The sequence below is a fragment of the Caloenas nicobarica genome, chromosome 3 (genome assembly GCF_036013445.1).
Source record: "Caloenas nicobarica isolate bCalNic1 chromosome 3, bCalNic1.hap1, whole genome shotgun sequence".
In the NCBI taxonomy this organism is placed as follows: Eukaryota; Metazoa; Chordata; class Aves; order Columbiformes; family Columbidae; genus Caloenas; species Caloenas nicobarica.
The window spans coordinates 91,824,472-91,844,790 of record NC_088247.1 but is presented as its reverse complement, the minus strand read 5'-3'; the positions used below and the strand labels follow the sequence as shown (position 1 = coordinate 91,844,790).

Sequence of the window (20,319 nt, the reverse complement as noted above, 5' to 3'; positions counted from 1 at the left end):
CTCATAGACTGCCCATCAGCCTCTGAGTGAAGGCTTTGGTTGGTAAATCTTAGATTTGTGAGTTCCTTCATGTGCTTGCAGCCCTTTTTCTGAGCACGTCCAGAGGTGTTTCAGCATGGACAGTACTGATACCTCAACAAATCTATCTCATGAGGATCCATGAACTTATCGTTTCTTTGTCTGTGTTGCTTGTCCCCAATGCCAGGATTATTTGTGTCCTATGTAAAGAAGATGCTATGTAATATAAAACCCATCAGCAGCTCTGAAAGTAAGGACCAAAGCTTAGGTGCCTCACTGCATGGCAGGTAGCCCTAACCTCTTGTCTAAGCCCCCTGATGCTGGCAGCCCAGTTGCCTACAGGCCAGCTTTTCTAGCAAAAGGAAAGGTTTCCCTCTTTCCTGGACCATGCTGTAAGTCAGGGATTACAGCACGCCCTGGGCAATGTCAGGTGTCTTGATCCCAAACCCCATTTCCTGGGCACACACTTTAGCTGACAGGCCATTCTGCAAAGCTGGCCATTGCCATCGCAGCCTTGTTTCAAAGAGTAAATCCTCCTCCTCCTAAAGATTTAGCCAAGGTGAGGAGTCTTATGACCAGCATGCAAAGGGGATGAGACCCCCCAGCCTCCTGAGCAGGATGAGAATTCAGCAAGGTGCCAGGTAGCTGATTTAAACAGGCCCTGTTTTGAGCTGGGTAGGTGGGCCCAGTGACCCCTAGATCCTGTCCAGCCTGTATTGCTCTCTGAACACCCCTGCACAGTCCTACCTGCAGACTGATTCACGGCACATCCCTGTTTGGCACGTGGGATTTTTTGTCACTCTTCGGAGGAGGCTTCCTCTACTCCTTGGTTGTAGGGGATGTCTGTACGCCCATCTCTGGTCCTTTGAGTCGCGCTGGATGGGCAGGGAGCCAGTTCTCAGCCCTTGCAGTGCCTCAGCAGAGCTGCATTAGCAGGCAGGCTGGCTTCATCCTCTGCATCTCCTCGTTTGTCTGTGAATCCTTTCAGATTTCTCTTTAGAGCTGTCAAATGTTCAAGGAGTTCCGTTTTCTCTCATCTACTCTGGAATTTTACTTTTAATTACTTAGAACAAAGACTTTTCCCACTCTAATTAAACACCTTTTGCCTCAAGTGTAGACTATCTCTGTCTTTGCAGGATCATTTACTTTAAAGATTTTGACAGCATTTTCCCTTGCACGCTCCAGATGACTTGCACCAGTCACACATTCATCTCTCTTCTCTCATTAAGCCTGTGGATTTCCAAAATATTAATGGAATGTGATCTTACTGACTTCTCTGTTTTTCTCCTCACCCTTTTCAACCCAAATACCAGGAAAAGTACAAAACAGGCGTTCCCATGTCTGACGTGCATTTTTTTGGCTGGGGCTAGATTGGAAGGGGTAAAGGTACAGCTCATTAAAAGTGATGGCAACAGTCAGAAATACAATAGGTAGGAACTGTGCAAGCTCTACTGCCCAGTTGCTGTAATCCTTCAAATTTGACCTTCTCCCCACAGTCTTCCTGCAGGCACAAGGTCCTTCTGATGCCTGCATTGTGAATTGGAAGAATGAGCCAAGCTGTCAACAGCCTGAGCTGGTAATGTGTCCTCACACAGCATCACAGAGATGCAGTCTGGCCATGCCAGCCTGCCCTCAGATGAGAAAAAAAGTTTTCTGTTCCTGGAACCAGCAGCTGTATCACACAAAGGAGAACCTGCTCTGTGCAGGGCACAGTCTGCCTGGTGCCCAGTTAGCACCTCACGCTGTTGTCTTAAATCCCTTTTGTCCCAGGGGCATACACTGATTAATAAGGAGGTTAGAGCTGGCACGAGCTACACGGGGAAGCATGAGAAGAAGTCATATGAATGTGTAAGTAAAAGCAGGACAAGGACTAATTTTTTTATTATTTTTTTTACCTCTCAGGGTGTTGCTTTTGTCTTCATGCCACCCTCTGCTAGCAGGTGAATGGTGTCGGTGCAGTCGTTCTCCAAAGGAAGGGGCCTGATTCTGCCTCTCTGATGGACTGGTGTCCTGCTGCTGACTTCTGAATAGGGTAAGAATCAGACCCAGTGTGTGGCTGGGAAAGGAGAGGTTTTGGAAAACAAATTATACTTTGTCAAGTGGTTAGAAGACACACTGACTTAAATAAGCACCTAGCTCCTGTTTACAGTTGAAAGTTTTGTCATGGTGCGTAGTTATGCCCCTAAACTCCTCCTATGTAATTAGAGTGCTTTTTGCCTGTAAAATGCATTCCAGTTTGGCAAGCGATATGAGCCATTACATCAAACCTACTTTTTTTTTTCTGGTGTAATTGTGTCTACACTAGGGCTTTTGTTGAAGTTGTTACATCATAAAAATCACCCTACACAACACAAAGCCTTCAAGTGTAAACCAAAATCTTAAACCTTGTCTACCCAGGCAGATGTTACTGTGCTTCGATACAGCTATGGAAACTCAAGGTAGATTTCTTAGAATGTGCTGACCACAGCTGAATAGTCAGCAGAGAAAAAGTTAAATCCCATTCAGCATCATATTAACTAACCATGCATCCGTTGTAGTATAATCTAATTTGATTTTTGCATAGCTGTCATTGAACAGGGACTATTCAATCTGCCTTGAACTATATCATAGATTAATAGGTCCAGGGTGAAATTTGCTCTATTTCAGCTTATTTTTCTCTAGCTTTACCTACAAAACTCTTCCGACATACATTACTTGGGTCTTCATCTCAGTTAAGTGTATTAAGAGTCACTTTTCCTTTTAGGATTTTTTGTATTTGTTTTCCATTTTTTGGTGTAATGAACTATAAACATATTCAAGATACCAATGAGAAAAAAACGTCTGTCACTTTGATGGATACTCCACCGGATCTTTACATATAGATTCCCTAAAATTTTTTTAATCGTTTAAAATACTTGCAAGCATTAACATAGATTCTCAATACAAATAACATTAATTTATCTTCTTAGCTGAGTATCCCTTTATAAAGGATGTCAATAGCCACACTTAGTTTTCCCCAGCAGACTGTAATTCAGTCTTGCATTTCGAATAATCTGCTGCATATTAATTTATATTTTTTGTCACATGAGCGTTGCTAGGTTTCCTCAAAAATGCGAATGCTGCCCTTCAGAAAACAATGACACAAGTTTTTAAAATAGGCAAGTCTAGGACCTGAAGAAGTCACAGAAAGTTACTTGTTAGATCACATAGAAAAGAAATGCTATCTTAACCCATACAGCGCATGTTTCACATACTGCGAAATCTAAAGTCCATCCACGCGTGAAGGACTGGAACCAGATTTGTCCTGGAATCAGCCACAGTTTGTTACTGAATTCAGAGGAGGTAGCTTTAGGCCTACACTAAATAAAGGAGAGGCCTCATTTCTCTCTGAGGTGCAACTAGTTCTGTGGTGTGATGTGGACCTGTTCAATCAGCTCTGCTTATTTTACAAACTTTGAGCATGTCCATCATCGTGCTTTCAGTTCTAGCTGAGAGTCTGAGAGCTGAACAGTTTGTTAGCAACTGCCAAAGCAGTAAATGCAGAATGCTACATCCTGGTGATACCACAGGGAAATGTGACTAGACAAGGTAATTACCCAAACTAGAAATGAATTAGGGCATTGTACCTTTATTACAGAAAATACCAGGGGATTCCTGCTTGCCACAGGCGGGGTTTGTGCTGCATTGCAGGCAGCTACTATCACTTGTTATACGTTTGTTCAGTGTCTTGCAAAGAGACTTTCTCATATTTCTGTGGCCTCTGTAGGACTTTACATAAAAATAATCCTTTGAGAAAACACTTCCACAGTCACTGAAAGCTACAAAAAGGACAAAATTATAGGCCAAACCAGGGACTGCAGTTGAGCCTTGGCATGTACTTTTGAGCACAGGATATGCAGTAGATGCAGTGGCCAAAGTTTTCAGAGAACTAGGAGAGGCTGGACACTTTGATATATTTTAGTATTGTTTTCTAACCGCAAGAACAGTAAAGGACTAGTGGTTGCTATTCCAGTTCAGGCCACAGAGCCTCGTATTAAAATAATGGAATTCTTGCTTCACTACTCAAGCAAACAGACCCAAGAGCATTTTTCTAAAAACAAACAAAAGCGATGCAAATGCAGTTTTAATGCTGGCACTCAGCTTATATGTGCACTGTACCCATTGCTTTTGCTTTGGTGGCAGACTGAAATCAGTATATATATAGGCCTACATAGCTGTTTAAGGTCAATCCTGCCAGGCTAACAGTAGGGTCTTCTCCAACTATCTATTTACCATCTCTCTGTGTCATCAGCATCACCACAGGAGAATATAATCTCCTCTTTGCTATAAGTGTTTTTTGTTATCTTCTGCAGTACCAATTGATTTCGTGGTAGAGATAATAATAAATAACATCCACAGCAGTGATATAATGCACCTGCAGTTTTCCAAGAGAGGACATAACTAATGATGCCTGTGAAAAGCAGAAACTTTCTTCTTCAAACAATACTGTGTAATCTAACCTTAAAAAGTATAATTTAGGTGAAAAAGTGGGAACTAGGCAATTCAAAGGATTCATTAGTGGTTGTGTTATCTTTTACCTCCAGGCTACTGCGTGAGTCTAGACCAGGTTAGGAGTGACTGCAAGTTATTCCTACCTGGCAGCCAAGGGGAGAAGACATGGTGGTGCTTCCCATTCAGGGTTTTATGAACTGCTGACCACAATACAAAGATGCAGGACAGAACAACGTACACAGATTAATCATCTCTTTTAGGTCTGACCTGAGAATGATCCCTTGAGATTGGGGTGGAGAAGCAATTGCCCTGCATGGGAAGCATAGCCTCACCGCTGCCCATTCTGCACCTATCGTATGAAAAATGAACACAGGCAGACCTGCAGCCAGCCCAGGTCGCCAGAGTTCGGGTCATTGATTTCAGAGTAATTACCATCACTTACGCTGCAGAGGAGTGAGCCCAACAGGTTTCGTGTAGGTTGATGTCAGCCTGAAGATTTTTATGAGCACTACACGTATTTTTCAATATGGCTACTGTAGATTAATTGTCCTATCTCCTAAAGTAACAAATTATGCTTCCCAAATGAATTGCATTGGATTTTTTCCACTCTTTTACTATAACTGATTTCAAACCTCCACATTAATTTTATGGCACATAGGAGCAAAACAGATTTATATTTTTTACACTGCTTTATGGCATTTTTTGCTGCAAAAGTACTTTTAAAGTTGGGGCTTCTCTCTCTCTCTCTCTCTTTCTTTTTTTTTCTGTGCATGCATTCATCACTCCAGTCTCAAATTCTGATACTTGTGTCCTTCCCAACCTTTGGTAGATATAAACAGGACATACCACAGTATTCACAGAATTCCCATTTCAGTGCAAACTTGTAACTTGCTGCTATAAATCACATAACCTGCTCTCTTGCTAGCATAAGGTATGTTTCCCGAACAAATGATATACCAGATATTAATTGTATTAAAGTCTAAAACAAAATCCTAAGAAAAAGTACACGTGTCATTACATATTACAAGACACGGACAGAAAACCTTTTTTAACTGCCTTGAAGGAAGAAGCACAGTTGCGGTCTCGTTGCATAGTAACAGCCATTTCTACTGCTCCATGGCACATGAACAGCAACAAACAGACTTTGTGATTAATGAAATCAACTAATTAAAACCTTCCCCAACCTGATATGAGTATTTAGTTAGTCAAAGCAGTTGTTTACTTTCCATATGACAAAACAAGTCGAGTTACTGTCATTAATTAGAAGTAATAGTAAACAATTTGGAGAGTATGGGCTTTATGAATGTTCCTTGAAGGTTTGAACAATAGATTAAAAAAACCCCAAAGTCCTCCAAATGTGAATAAAACTCTGTGTTTCCCAGCCCCCAGTTTCTGTAATGCCCCGGTGGGTCACGTCTGCGGCGGTGTGTGTGACAGGAGGGGACGCAAAACCGGCACGGCCAGGGCTGCCGGCCGAGACGGTGACATCTCCGGTGCTGCGGGGCATCCAAAGACAAGCTGGGGAAAAGAGCCTGGGCAAACAGAGGATTTGCATCTCCCCACGGAGAACGTGGGGTGATGACAGACACCTGATGTGTCCCAGGGCTCAGGGCTGGCTTGTGGTCCGCGCTGTCATCAACCTGAACAGCACAAGTCAGCGTGGTAAATGGCACCACATCTGCCTGTTGGTAGCCTCAATCGAGATGATCCAGCATCCCTTTTCCATCTCTGCAACTGCCATTGCTATTTCATATTAATGTGGTGCCACAATTTTTCACCCACCTAGGGCCTTTAACACAAAAAACACATAAAATAAAAACCCAATGCATGTCAGCCTAGGCAGCAATTTCTCATTTAAATAGTATTTTTTCAGCAGAGAAATATTTCTATGAGGGAGAGGTACAGGCAGCTATTGATCTACTGACTTCAGTGTCAAATAATGTGACTGATCACACTTAACCCCCCAAAAGTCTCTCTGTTGCTGACCACTCTACTTTTCCAGTAGCTTAGCAGCCTGGACTCCTGATGGGGGATTTACTCAAGAAACGTGCAGCTTCTCCAAGTAGCATTTTCTCTTGCAAATGCCCATCCTGATGATGAGAAATTCCATGCTCATTAGCAACTGTGTCTTCACAGTGGACCAAATATATGCTTTGTGTACTTTAAGAAGATTTGTTGCTTTTGACTGGAGCTGCGAGTAAAATTGGCTGAAATACAAAACTGGCTTTGGCTTCAAGGAAGAAAGTTCACTCAAGTAAAAGTTTGATGATTGTAATGCAGGGGAAAGTAAATTTTGCCTGGGTTAAATTTCAGCTTGGAAGAAAGGCAAGTCAAAAACATGCAAAGGCTTGAAGAATAATTCAATAAACTAAGAAAAGCTGCTTTATCAGATAAGCATTAATATTATTTTTTTTTAATCCAGTCTCAATTCAGAATAAGTTAATTTCTTTGGTGCCAACAGACTGTGTTAAGATTAGTTCTGAACCCCTGGAGAAAGCTGTTTGTGTTTCTGAGCCACGACTGAATCCTCAATGAGGAGGACAAAAGGGATTTTGCAGCACAGCAGCACAGGAGTGAAGAGCCTCTGGTTCTCCAAGGGGGCTGAGAGGGGGGCTGAGAGAGGGACAGGTCCCGGGAAAAGTGAAGGTATCTCCAGTTGCCTTTCAGTGAGTCTGAGGTGGAGGAAGAACAGATCTTTCTAGGTTTGGTGTGAACAGAAGAGCCTTACAGCCAGCTGGCCAAATGCCTAATGCAGGGAGCTTCTCTTGCAGAAACAGAGTCCTAGCCATGTCTTTTCCATGAAGAATAAGTGAAAAAGTAACAGGAATAGTGAGGAAAATACATGGGGGTAAAGAAGAGAGAGCTGTGATATAATTCTGATTAGCCTGTCACTTTATTCTGATTTTTCCTTTGCTCTTTTCCTGAAGTTCTCCACTGTTTTTCCTTCTTTCTCTCTCTCATTCACATTTTGTTTGAGAAAGCATTCCTATTCATGGACTTCAGTGGGCTTTGGATCAAATCCTGCAATACATTTATAGTTCGTTAAATTTTTAAACAGACTTGCTTCACAATCTTTGTGCCATATTTTGCTTGTTCATATGAAACAACAATAAAATTTGATTGTTTGGTCTAATTACAAAGAAGGACTCGAACTCTACCCTGGTCAGAACTAGCATGGAACCTCAGCTTTTTAGTCTCTTAAAAAGCCAGGTGACCCTAAGCACAGGTTTTCACTGCTGTTATGGGGCTAGATAAACAATACAATAAAGTGCTTACTCCTAGATGGAATTGTGGTCATAGAAATACAGTGAATTCTTTACTTTTTCTGGAAGCTGCCTCTGAACAAAAACCCCAAAAACCAAACAAAAACCAACCAACCAACCAAAAAACAACCAAAAAAACCCCAAACACCAAAACATTTCATAGAACCTGATGTGACTTTGTGTTATTTTATAGCAATATATGGATTCTGTATGATGGCTTGCTTCTAAGAATGTTCACTTTTTAAGTAATGATCACTGTATTATTATCACTATTAATCCAAGCAAAGGAAGCTCGTGGCTCACAGTCCCTTGCCCACATGAGTCCTCACACCCAGTACTTTGAAACTTTCAGTTTATGGCTCATCAAAGCCCATTCAACTTTCAGCAAGGAAAAGGCTTTTCGTTCCTGATTTAACCTAGTAAGTAACCATAAAGAAGCAAAGAAGGAGGAAAAATGACTCGGAATAAGTTTCTCTGCAGCAAACACTCAAAGGTTGTTAAGAGAATATGCCAGGATTATTTGTCTGAAGATGAAGTTGGTGTAAAGAAACAGTATTCATTTCAGTGTGGTGAACAGTGAAGTTAAAAAAATACATCGAAGAACCTTGCCCATATATATAAAAGATGTTGAGCTAGTCTAGCCTCAAACCCATGAGTCTGAAAAAGATTTGAGGTTGAAGTGGATAACAAATCCCTGAGCTGGTGCTTTGGACAAAGAGATTTAATCAATGATTAAATTAGAATTCTGTCTTTTGCTATCAGTACTAAAATACTGTACACATCTTCAGAAACCAAAATTGCCTGAATCTGAGAGAAAGTTAAATACCCACAACTGTTACATATTGGCTGTTTCTGCAGCTCTGCCAAGGAAACCTCACCAGCCGCAGTTAGGAAAGGCTCCAGCTCAGAAGTTCTCAAGCTAAGAATATAGTAAATATATGGGGGGTTTGATACCCATTCTTACTTTCCTTCCCTTTCTTATTCTTATTGGCTTTGGTATCAAAGACCTTCACCCTTTAAAGCTTGTTACCTTGGACTTCAGAATTAAACGCATCCAGCCCCCATGAACCCCAATGGAACAGGATTCATGCCCTCCCCAATGACAACACTCTTAAAGCAGAAAAACAAAACCACACAACAAGTGCCCCACAAAGGGTGCCCTGCATGTGGGTCGAGGAAGCAGGGGAACACACGTCAGCGACAAATTATTCTCGTGCCTCTAACAATTCCTCCTCACCGCGTCTGCACATCTGTCGTGCCGTCTCTCTCTTTATATTTGCTAGCAGCTTTATAAATATCTGGGGCACTAAGCAGATTTTCTCTTCAAAACCTGTGGCCCAAATTCTTAAGAACATATTACGGTCCCTAAAAGGACAGAGAGGAGTGTTGTGCGTGCACGTATTTACATGTTTGTTTAAAAAGCAGAGCTGATCAGCTGGATTCTGACGCCTTCGCATAAGAATGAGTGGAAATTTGCCTGAATAACAGGAAAAGAACCAACAGATTTCTTGTTTTTCTGACCAGCAGCTGCCCTGCACTTTATACACGTTATGTTGGTTAATTCTGTCAAAAGTATAAATAGTACAAGTTAGGGGGCCATGCCTAAAATCAAGCAGCTGTGTCTCCTGCCTCCTGTTACTGAGGCTTTTCAGTTTTTCAGCCATACAGAGGAGAAGAAAATATAGTTAAGCATTTCTAATCCTTAGTCTTGCATAGGCTGTTGGTTTTCTGAAGAGCATCTTTTCACTTTAGATCACAGTTTAAACCAGTAAGAGACTGCCCAGCAGGGTATCATGTTCAAGGGCAATTAATGAAACTAACAGCTGACGGTTTTAGAAAGACGAGTTGTGTATTTCAGTTTGTTCGAGAGCATCCTGGGGGTGTTGGAGTGTAAGGGTTTCTTATATTGGCAGACGGGCTGAGAGCTCGCTCAGCCGGTTCTGTTCCCTGACCTCAGCCAGCAACTCCTGGCGTCACCTTGGGCACACTAAGTACCTCCTGGTTACCTTTAGGATAATCAGGTAAATGGCCTTCCAAGGCTTTTTTTATTTTTTGACTCTCCATGATGTGAAATGATTAAATCAGGATTAATGGTGTTTCTGAAAATCCATTTTTGTTCAGTCACCCTATGCAGGAATTACGGGGTTAAATTATGCAACGTAAGCAGGAATTCAGTGCAGATGATCAGAACAGTCCCTGCTGGACTTAATATCCATGAATTAATTCATGAGAGGGGATAAATGAAGAGGGATAGCTTGTGTGATTACTGATTCCAGCTCCTGCCCCCTCTTTTCAGAACATTTTGTGAAGCAGCTCCCAAGCCACAGTGGTTTACAGCCAGCACTGCATCCCTGGTGGAATGAACCATCAGTACATTGTTGCTTGGCTACAGGGCACTGAAAGACAACAAAAGGGGCTACATAACTTTATTATTCAAGAATATCTACATTTTGGACATGAATGGAAGGATAAGCAAATCTTCAAGATGGAAGCTGAAGATCAAGGGGTTGAGAACAGATGTTTCCTGTCCCTGTACAAGAATTATGGAGGTAGGAGACATTTGAGACGGACTTCTTGGGCTATTCTTTTTTTCCTCTGTTGTTTGAAGCCTCAGACATTGGTTCTTAGATGATGTCCAGATGAAAATCTTAAGAGACTAATGGTTCAATCCAGCAAGGCAAACCCTTCTTTTTAAAATATGATACAATAGGAGGGATCTTTGTCAGCAATGCATAAAGTAGGTGACCTTGTCAAAAGAAACTTTTTTCAGTGTGAGCCTTTGGGCTCAACCATCTGTCAAAAGTAGACCACCCAGTGCTGACTTAAGCCACCGGTAAAGCTTCCATGGGACTTCGGTGACCAAACCTATCGTCACTGCTCTTATTGCACCCACCCAGCACAAGTCAACTGATTGCATTTAGGAGCTTGCTTTACACCTGTAATTTATTATGCTGTCATCTCGGGAGGAAGTGTTGTTGAAAAAGAATGTCATAGCCCTTCCTTTGTAATTTATTGTCCCAGTAAAATTAATCACTCAACCTCCAGCTCCTAGAAAACTCCACAGAGGAAATCAGATTCCAAAGATGATGCATTCTTATTAGTGGCAAATGGAATAAAAAGTGAATCATTGCACAGGCCTCGATGCAAAATACAAATGACCTTGGAGTGGCAATCGAACTTTCAAGATTAATTTTTCACAGAAGACATCAAGATGGGTAGTTGGAAAAGGTTGTATTGATTTGGAAGTGCCTCCATACTTTTAAGTATTTTTTGATTTAATGTGGTTTGCGGTTGTTCCAGGATACAAGGAGGACTCTACCCAGGGCAGCTGTGATCTAAAGAAGGGAGATGCACTGTTGCGTGCCAGTGACTGCTGTCACGTGAGTGACAACGCAGAAAATCCAATCCAGCATTTGCTTTAGTTCGGCACACATTAAAAGCCAGCTCCTAGGGAACTGCGTGATACCAAACCACGATCTTGCATGGAATCGGGGGACAACTCTCCAAAAGTCAGAACATGTAATTGCTCTGCAAACTCAGGACACCGCTCCACCACCGTGGCTATTGTGAAGAATTGTAAAGGTGCAAAAGATTATGCAGAGTATCAGGTTCATGGGCAGAGCCATGAATGAATGTGAGGGTGGTTAGTCCTAAGCCATGAAGCTTGGTGTAGGTTTGCTGAGGCCCAGGAGGACTGTGCTTCCCTTCCAGAGCTGCTGGCACTGCTCGGCATGTCACCCACACCGCGTGACTCAATGGGGAATTGGTGGCACCACTGAGCAGCTTCTCCCATCACTCCATCAGGCAATGGTGTACTTTACAAATACGAATGTGCAAAGCCCTGTAACTCCTTCTGGTATGGAGTTTACTATTTCTTTCAAGAGTGAGGAAAATAAGAGGTGGTAACTCAACAGCCTTAAAATATTCCAGTGCCTCACAGTCTATGTCAAAGAGTTTCGAAGAAAATAATCAATGCTAGAAATTTGAAATCCCGTTACTTATTAGACCCAAGCCCACATCGGTTCTATACGAGAAAGCCCAAGACTAATCAGTTGAGTGAACAGAGAATATAATTTTCAGGAGCCTTTAGAGAATGTGCAGAAATCAACAGCACTATCCTAACTTTGCCACTAATTTACTATGGTTAGGTCACTTAAACTCTCCATTCTCTCTTATTCTTGCCCATAAAGTGAAGACAATTCTAATGATTGCTGATATTACAGAAATACTGGAGGATTTAATGACCTAATGTTTTTCCAACACTGGAAGTATGTAAAGTACTCAGTAAGTGCTGAATGTTATCACCAGCGCTGGATAGCGAGAGTGCCAGCACTTAGAGCTAAGGAGGAGATGGGAAAAAGCTGTTTCATAAGAGGTGGAACTGAAATTGAAATAGGTTCAATCTCTACAAGCCAGTTATGGTATCATGATTGCATGTTCCAGCACTTGCTTCAAAACCCAGACATTTTGGAGTCACCCAAGCTATTTGCTGCTTTTCACAATCATAAGAGTGACTCCCTCATCTTCGCCAAACACATCTCACTGTTGCTTCTACTGGTTCTTCACCTACAAGGTACCATTACATATTTTAAAATCTCTATGCCAGAAACAATGAATTTGTTCAAATGTCTGTGGAGGACAGATTTACAGACTTGGTTGATAAATGCTGTGCTTCAGCCTAGGCTGGTTTTCCATGGCAGATTAACAGATTAAAGCTACCAAGAATTATTATAAAATACAGGGTAAGAAACTCAAGCAGTATGAAAGAAACTTCAGTTGGCCTAGGTGAGTTACACTTTGAGAATATGGCCATAAGCTAAGAGGAAGCTTGCCAACAGAGCTTTTCCACAGGAACTGTCTATCTTACAGAAACCAGTGCAATCCCAAGTAATTTCCTCTATTAAAGCTCTCTTCCAGCTCAGGAGTTCCTTCCTTTTACAGCAGCACTGGGAAAATGTGCCCAACAGCATCAGACCCATCTGTAGAAGTGATTTAACTATCCAGATCCATGATTGGTATTTCAATTTGTGCACGGTGCTTATCAAAGAAGCTTGAGACCCAGCTACAATTCATAAGGAAACACATTTTTCAAAGCCATCTGAGCTGACATGGTTACCAAAGAATACTGACTCACTGAAATCAAGATCCTCTTCAGCAATAAAAAACATGAGAAAAATAGTCTTTGCATCTTGCCTAGGATGTCAATGGGCTTCACTCAGTGATGAAACACATGCTGATCACCAGCAGCCTAAACTCACAGCACAGCAGGTACCAGCAGTTAGTCTTGTCCTTGTAGATGTCTTAAATGTGTTCATAATTTTTCTCATTTCACAGATTCCATTAAAACCAGACTATTTGCATCAGTAAACATACACATTTGGTCAAATAAGCTTGTACCTGCACTCTAGGTTGAATTAAGATTGTGTATCATGAATATCCCCATGGCTGAAATCCCTTGTGTGTTTGCAGCAATTTAAAAATTATAAGCATTAGTTGGAGAAAGGTGCAGTTGATATGTTGGGGGCCTTTCCTTCCCTGCACACACATCTGATGCTTTTATCTGCTGCACCTTGCAACATGCCATTTTGCCACCTCAACACAAGTCCACTTTTACCTATTGAATGTCCCGGTGTTTTTGCATGTCCCAGGCCTGGCCTGGCCTCGCCTCCCCAAGCGCTTCCCCTCCTGCCTGTCACCTCCTTCACCTGGCCCTCTGCCTTCACCCCCAATACATCTGTGCACACAGACATTACCTTTCTCCTTGGTACCCCTGTCATAACACACAGGCCCCCAGTGAGGTGGTTAAGTGATGGCAACTGTCATGGGAAGGTGCCCAAAACACAGAGAGAAACAGATGCGAGTGTTCCTCTGCTGCCACGATATGGACTGTGTTTGTGGTTTGGGTCATAGTCACTAAGAAGCCCAGCACAATAATATTTTTTCTTATTACGTCATTGTAGTATTTGATTTCATCAGGTTTATAGGTTTCATAGAAAAATGTAGCGCTAAACATAGAATATTTATAGTACATGCTGGAATATGTAGTACATACAGGAAACATATCCTTTAGGAAAGTTTCAGCATCATTTCCAGGTACCGTATTTTTCTGATTATAAAACAACCCCTCCATATCCCCATCTGTGCAGAGTAACATGACATAAGCCCAACATAGTAACATGAGGGAATTGATCTGCTCACATATTTCCTGCCACCAGCCATAGGAGAGTCATTTACTTAAAAGCAACTTCGGAATAGAAGTATTTTGACCTCAAGTACTTTGAACCATCTCCAGGCAACCTCTTCACAGGATCAGGTGAGTATAGCCCCATTTCCAACATGACACGAGGAATAATGTTATTCGATCTCAATCTTTTTATCTTTTCTAATGCTTTTATCTCTTTTGCCTACTCCTCCTGTTACCTGGTATGCAATATGCTCCTTAAGAGATCCAGCGTGCATTGTCTCAGGGAAATAGCAATTAATTATTAAGCCCGTCTCTACAACAGCCTTCCAGGTGTTGAGACAATCTGTAAGCGAAGCACCGATGTTTATCTCTGTAACACGACACTACTGCATGAAACATGGCAGCCAAACTGCTGCACGAGCATTTTTATGTTTCCATTTTTAGTTTTTGGAATGGCCTTACAGTGGAAAAGTGCCTTTTTTACAGAAAAAATAGAATTGGTCTGTGGTTAAATCCTCCCTTTTGTCTGCTTCTGGGCAGGCGTGTGTCACCATGCAAAACCTCACACTGATTTTTAGTGCTGCACTTACCACCTCTGCTGTGTAAGCAGTCAGGAGCTGGAAACCTTGAGCCAGGTTTAGATCCATCACCTGCCATTTGCAGGTGAAGTTGGTTTCTTGCAGGGTTACACATGCCTACAAGTTATCTGGCTACTTTTAAGGTTGTCCCTGGAAGGGGAACGGGGTGGGCAAGGGCTGAGGATCTGCTGCTGGCAAAAAACCACAAAACAGTGGGGTAAGATTTTTGTACCCTGCAGTTGTCAGATCAATCCTTTGGTGATGAGATCTCCTGAGATCACAGACCAGGAGAGCAGGCAGCCTGAAAAGATGGCTAAAACCCAATGGCACTAAGCCATTTTGGTGGACCGTGGTGATACAGCAACAGAGTTGCCTTTTGGTCCTAGCAGGAATGATTAAGAAAGCCCAAATGTCCTTTTGAGGCAGGCCTATTGTGCCACTATTTGAAATAAAACAAATGCAAAATTAGTGTATTAAGACTGCAGAAGACTTTTACAAGGCTGTGGAAGAGAAAGCTATGGAGAAGTGCCAAATACAGCAGGATTACAGAAAGGTGCTGCCCTGAAAATAGCTTTGCAAATGGGAAACATTCATTAGTACATTATGCCTTTACTGCTATTATTATTTTTTCACCATCTGTATTAACACACTAAAAATCCCTCTCAGGGATGTAAAGCTATTGTCTCAATCACAGTGCAAACAACATAAAAAAGCAAATAATTCAACAAGCACTAGAAAAATCCAGGTTTCTTATGGGTTTATGTCTTGTAGTCATTTTCAGGTATAAACTGAGGTGCTTTTTTGACACTCATTAGTGTATTATCTGCCTTATGAACTGTTTGGTATCTATTAAGATGCAAATTTATCTGCTACCTTTCTTGCTGGCACGTGGTTTCAGGGTTCCTCTCTGCTCCAGCTAGCTGCCTACTTGCACAAACCTTGTAGGAATTCAATTAGCTTGGAGCCCGCTCTCCATCAGCCAAATTAAATCAACCGATACATTCAACAGTTATCTGAGGATGTACAGAGCATGATCAACTAAGCCTCATTTCCTGAGGAAACCAGACTTGCAATTCTTATTACTAAGAAGTAATTACTTGCAATGGATGCACAAAATAAACACGCAGATAGGAAGAGAAGACGACGGTGGAAAGGCTGAAGATAGGTATTAAGAAACTAAGCATACTATTGTGCAAGAAAATGAACATTAGTCACAGCCCAGTGCTCACAACTGACACCAGCTTCACAACCTGGCGAGGAATTTAAAGGAAGGCTAGGAAGTCAGAAGGGCAGTGGCAAGGTGGGGTTTTCACAGAATCACAGAATGTTAGGGATTGGAAGGGACCTCAAAAGATCATCCAGTCCAATCCCCCTGCCGGAGCAGGAACACCCAGATGAGGTTACACAGGAATGTGTCCAGGCAGGTTTGGAATGTCTCCAGAGAAGGAGACTCCACAACCTCCCTGGGCAGCCTGTTCCAGTGCTCCATCACCCTCACTGTGAAGAAGTTTCTTCTCAAATTTAAGTAGAACCTCCTGTGTTCCAGTTTGCACCCATTGCCCCTTGTCCTATCATTGGTTGTCACCGAGAAGAGCCTGGCTCCATCCTTGTGACACTCACTCTTTATACATTTATAAACATTAATAAGGTCACGTTTCGGTCTCCTCTCCTCTAAGCTAAAGAGACCCAGCTCCCTCAGCCTTTCCTCATGAGGGAGATGCTCCACTCCCTTAATCATCTTTGTTGCCCTGCGCTGGACTCTCTCCAGCAGTTCCCTATCCTTCTTGAACTGAGGGGCCCAGAACTGGACACAATATTCCAGATGAAGTGTCACCAGGGCAGAGTAGAGGGGAAGCAGAACCTCTCTCGACCTACTAACCACCCCCCTTCTAATACACCCCAGGATGCCATTGGCCTTCTTGGCCACAAGGGCACAGTGCTGGCTCATGGTCATCCTGCTGTCCACCAGGATCCCCAGGTCCCTTTCCCCTACACTGCTCTCTAATAGGTCATTCCCCAACCTATACTGGAACCTGGGATTGTTCCTGCCCACATGCAAGACTCTACACTTGCCCTTGTTATATTTCATTAAACTTTTCCCCACCCAACTCTCTAGCCTGTCCAGGTCCCTGGATGGCAGCACAGCCTTCTGGCATGTCAGCCACTCCTCCCAGTTTGGTGTCATCAGCAAACTTGCTGATAGTACACTCAATTCCCTCATCTGAGTTGTTGATGAATATATTGAATAGTACTGGTCCCAGAACTGACCCTTGAGGCACTCCACTAGATACAGGCCTCCAACCAGACTCTGCCCCATTGACCACGAATCTCTGGCTTCTTTCCTTCAGCCAGTTCACAGTCCACCTTACTGCCCGATCACCCAGACCACACTTCCTCAGTTTAGCAGCAAGGATGCTGTGGGAGACTGTGTCAAATGCTTTGCTGAAGTCAAGGTAGACCACATCCACTGCTCTGCCATCATCTGTCCACCTTGTTATGTCATCATAAAAGGCTATGAGGTTGGTCAAACACGACTTGGTTTTGTCCCAGATCATCTCATATGTGTAAGGCAGTGTGGAGAGAAACTCCATTTGAGGGAAAATTAACCAGAGCGAGGTGGACGTGCAAAAGTGGTGATGTCAAATAAGCAGGGACCAACTGTTTACTCCCAGATTCAGCTGTGCTGAACCAAGGAGACTGATGTGCCTCCAGCCTTGCCCCTGTGGCTTGCATTTCATTGCTACTCCAGCCCAGGGGTTCACCTTCCAGATGAGCAGCTCATGCAAACCCTCCTCCTGTTTCAGCCAAAGTGGAGCAAGGGGAACCTTACCTTATAAATCCAGCTTGTTCTGACACGAGCATGTTGAGAGGTGCTCCTGTGAGCAGGTCAAGATGGGCAGTAACATTTTAACTGCCACAGCTGTTTGCACAGGGGTGTCTGTCCACCTCCTCCACAGGGCAACTGCTCTTGGGGAGGGGCTGTGTTTTCAGGTGCCTTCTTTATGAAAGCACAACACTTTCTGTACGGGAAAGGGGAGGGGAGTCAGCTGTGTGTTGAGAGACAACGCGTTTCTGTCATTGTCTGTGTAATGGGAGCCATCTAGGCTCTCCCCTGCCCTCGTGGGTGGATACTGGAGGTTTGGATGCGAAGAAAACCTGAGCTTGAAGAAATCTGCTTATTCTGTCACAAGTTTTGACTGATGTGGGTCTAGTGAGAAGCAGCAGACTACAGGTGCCGATGGCTGAGTGGTGGGACATGTAGGCTGCGATGACAAAGAAAGGCAGGAGACAGAAGAAATACAAGGGAATATCAGTTTCTGTGGAGGTAGGACTACTCGCCAGTTCCACTCTTCCATGTGTCCATAAGGCAATGTCAAGTTTTACATTTGGTCGTTTGGAGACGGGCCTGGGATAGACAAATGTGAGAATTATTCACTGAAGCTGTGACAAAACAGAGATATGCTCAGCCTCTAGAAAACCTTCTGCTCCTCTTCTTCTACCTGCATCAAGAGCAGGAGATGACAGACTTAGCAGCTCTCTCCATTTTCCAGCTCTCTGCTGGCAGAGCTGCCTTGTTGCAGGAGGTATTTTTCCACTGGCTAAGCCTGGTGCTTTAAGGTCTGCGAAGGCTTCAAAGCTACTTACAGGTTGCAAAGTGACCTTTTTTAGGCTTCAGACACTGAGATTGACTTATGTGAACTGAGAGACCTTGAACAAAGAGAGCAAATTCTCTTTCATATTTCTCAACTGCCACGTATTCATTAGTTATAAATAATAAATGTCACATGGCTTCTAAAATATATATCCAGAATACTTGATGTTCATAATAAGCTTTATATCTTGAAGTATTTTTGGTCTTGACCAGTGTTTGACCCCTTGACTGCAAGACTACCTATGGGAGGTGAAGAGAAAAGTAAATACCGTACATTATACTCTTAAATGTACATTATACTCTTAAACGTGAAGACAAAAGGGGGGGTAAGCCAAAGGCAGATCTTGGACAAGAACCCAGGAGGGACGAGGATGAACTCGTGCACACAGCAGCCATCATGCCTGCAGTGCTTTGCAGAAAGGCTACGCTTGCTGGCTGCTGGTTGCCAGACACCAGGCAGGAATATTCAGTGCAAGCTCTATGCTCACCAGCTGGCCCACAGCTCCGCTCCCAGCTCCGGAAAAGGCAGGACAGGAGGCAGAGTCCCCGCTCTTCCCAGCTGAGCCCCACCGCTGACGGCAGTGCAGGTCTGCAAGGCGGGCAGAGCTGGGACACAGAGCTTGGGTCCCTGTGAACAACAACGCGATTCCTCTCTCCTCACCGGTTCACTAACCGTGAAATTCCTATGCCTCTGCTGCTGCAGCTCAGGCTGAAAAATAATCTTTGAAACGGCCGAGTTTGTTTGCTTTCTTTGACGGTATTTGTTTAATTTCTCTTCTCTAATGAGTCAAGGTTTTTCTACGATCCACAAGATATCAATATTGCATGTGCTCAGGGACCTGAAGCATGTATACTGAGCACTGTGTATTTCAAATGGCAAATATTTTGTTAACAACAACAACTAAACAAGCTAGGCAGCAGCCTAAACTTCTAGAGTCAAAGCGAGATCAAAGCCCTCCAAGGTTAAATGGCAAAATGCCACAGGAGCCATTCTGCAGTGGGAATTTATGATTTACAAGCGTAATAGTAAAAGACTGCCTTAATCGCCAGATTACGCTAAGTACTTGCAAATTTTAATGCAGTAAACCGCTCTTTTTTTTCTACTTCAGCATCAAAAAACCCTCCCTTCTTAAATATAGAAACGCATAATGAGACTCCTATAAAAGGCTTTTCCTCACCCCACCAAGAAACGCATGAATATTATAAATAACACCACAGAGATCTCTGGAGGATAGGGGGGAAGACCTCACCTCTCCTCCTTCCCTGCCTCCATAATTTTGTGCTTCCCATAACTATTTGCCTAGAGCCTCTTGCCCCATTTGCCCGTGCTGCCCTCTGGGTTATTTCCTCCTCTTCCTGTGAGAAAACATGCATTGCCCCATGCTGACCCCCAAAGCGGGGACCCTGAGGTTGTCCCCCAAGCACAGAAATCCCCTGATACCCTCCCTGGTGCCTCTGTGTCCCTCACTCGCCCACTTGTCCAGCACGCTCTTTAGACAAGACCTTTGCCAAAATGGGGATGGTGGTACTGAGGGAGCCCCCCAGCCACATGTCTCTAGTGCCAAGGACACACCACCAAGAAGGTCCCGCCGCAGCCAGGGGAAACAGCTGCAGGAGCAAGGCAGAGAGCCTGGCTCGAATCCTGCTGAAAATGGTACCTTAAATATCCTATTGTGCACTTAAATGATATTTATAGACACCATCAATCACACAGGTCCTCAGTGCATTAAATCAAGATTCGTTTGAAGACCAGTGTTCTTCCAGACTGCTAGAAACAGCTCAGAAAAAATGAAATCGTCATAGCCCTCACCTAAATCTCATTAATTCAAGTAGGTCTCTGATACTCAGCAGGGCTTGGCTCGCACTTGGCCCCAGCCCCTGGTATCCATCACAGGGGTAGGCAGAGGTGATGGGAAGCAAGCTCAGATTGGCCTTATGTGTTTCAACAAGCAGAGCTCTGGTACCCTTACCTTCATAAAAATCAAGATTCAGTGGAGCAACATCAATACAGAGCTAGTGTAGAATAAGCTAGAATCAGCCTCCAAACCTGCAGAATTGGTAAAACATCAAAACAAAGCAGAGACGTGGCTCCATCTCCAAGCCAAAATGAACAACTGACCTCTTGCACCACTTTTAAACTCCGACCTCCGCTTG

The 20,319-nt window shown here is 43.3% G+C and overlaps 1 long non-coding RNA gene across 1 annotated transcript; it reads right to left on the bottom strand.

Moving 5' to 3' along the window:
* Window positions 1-771: 771 nt before the first annotated feature.
* On the bottom strand, window positions 772-20,252 carry LOC135987034 (uncharacterized). Its single transcript, XR_010605945.1, has 3 exons — window positions 20,136-20,252; window positions 1,914-2,074; window positions 772-1,020 (listed from the first exon to the last, which is right to left on the bottom strand). It is a non-coding gene; the product is annotated as an uncharacterized LOC135987034 (long non-coding RNA).
* Between the last annotated feature and the right edge of the window lie 67 nt (window positions 20,253-20,319).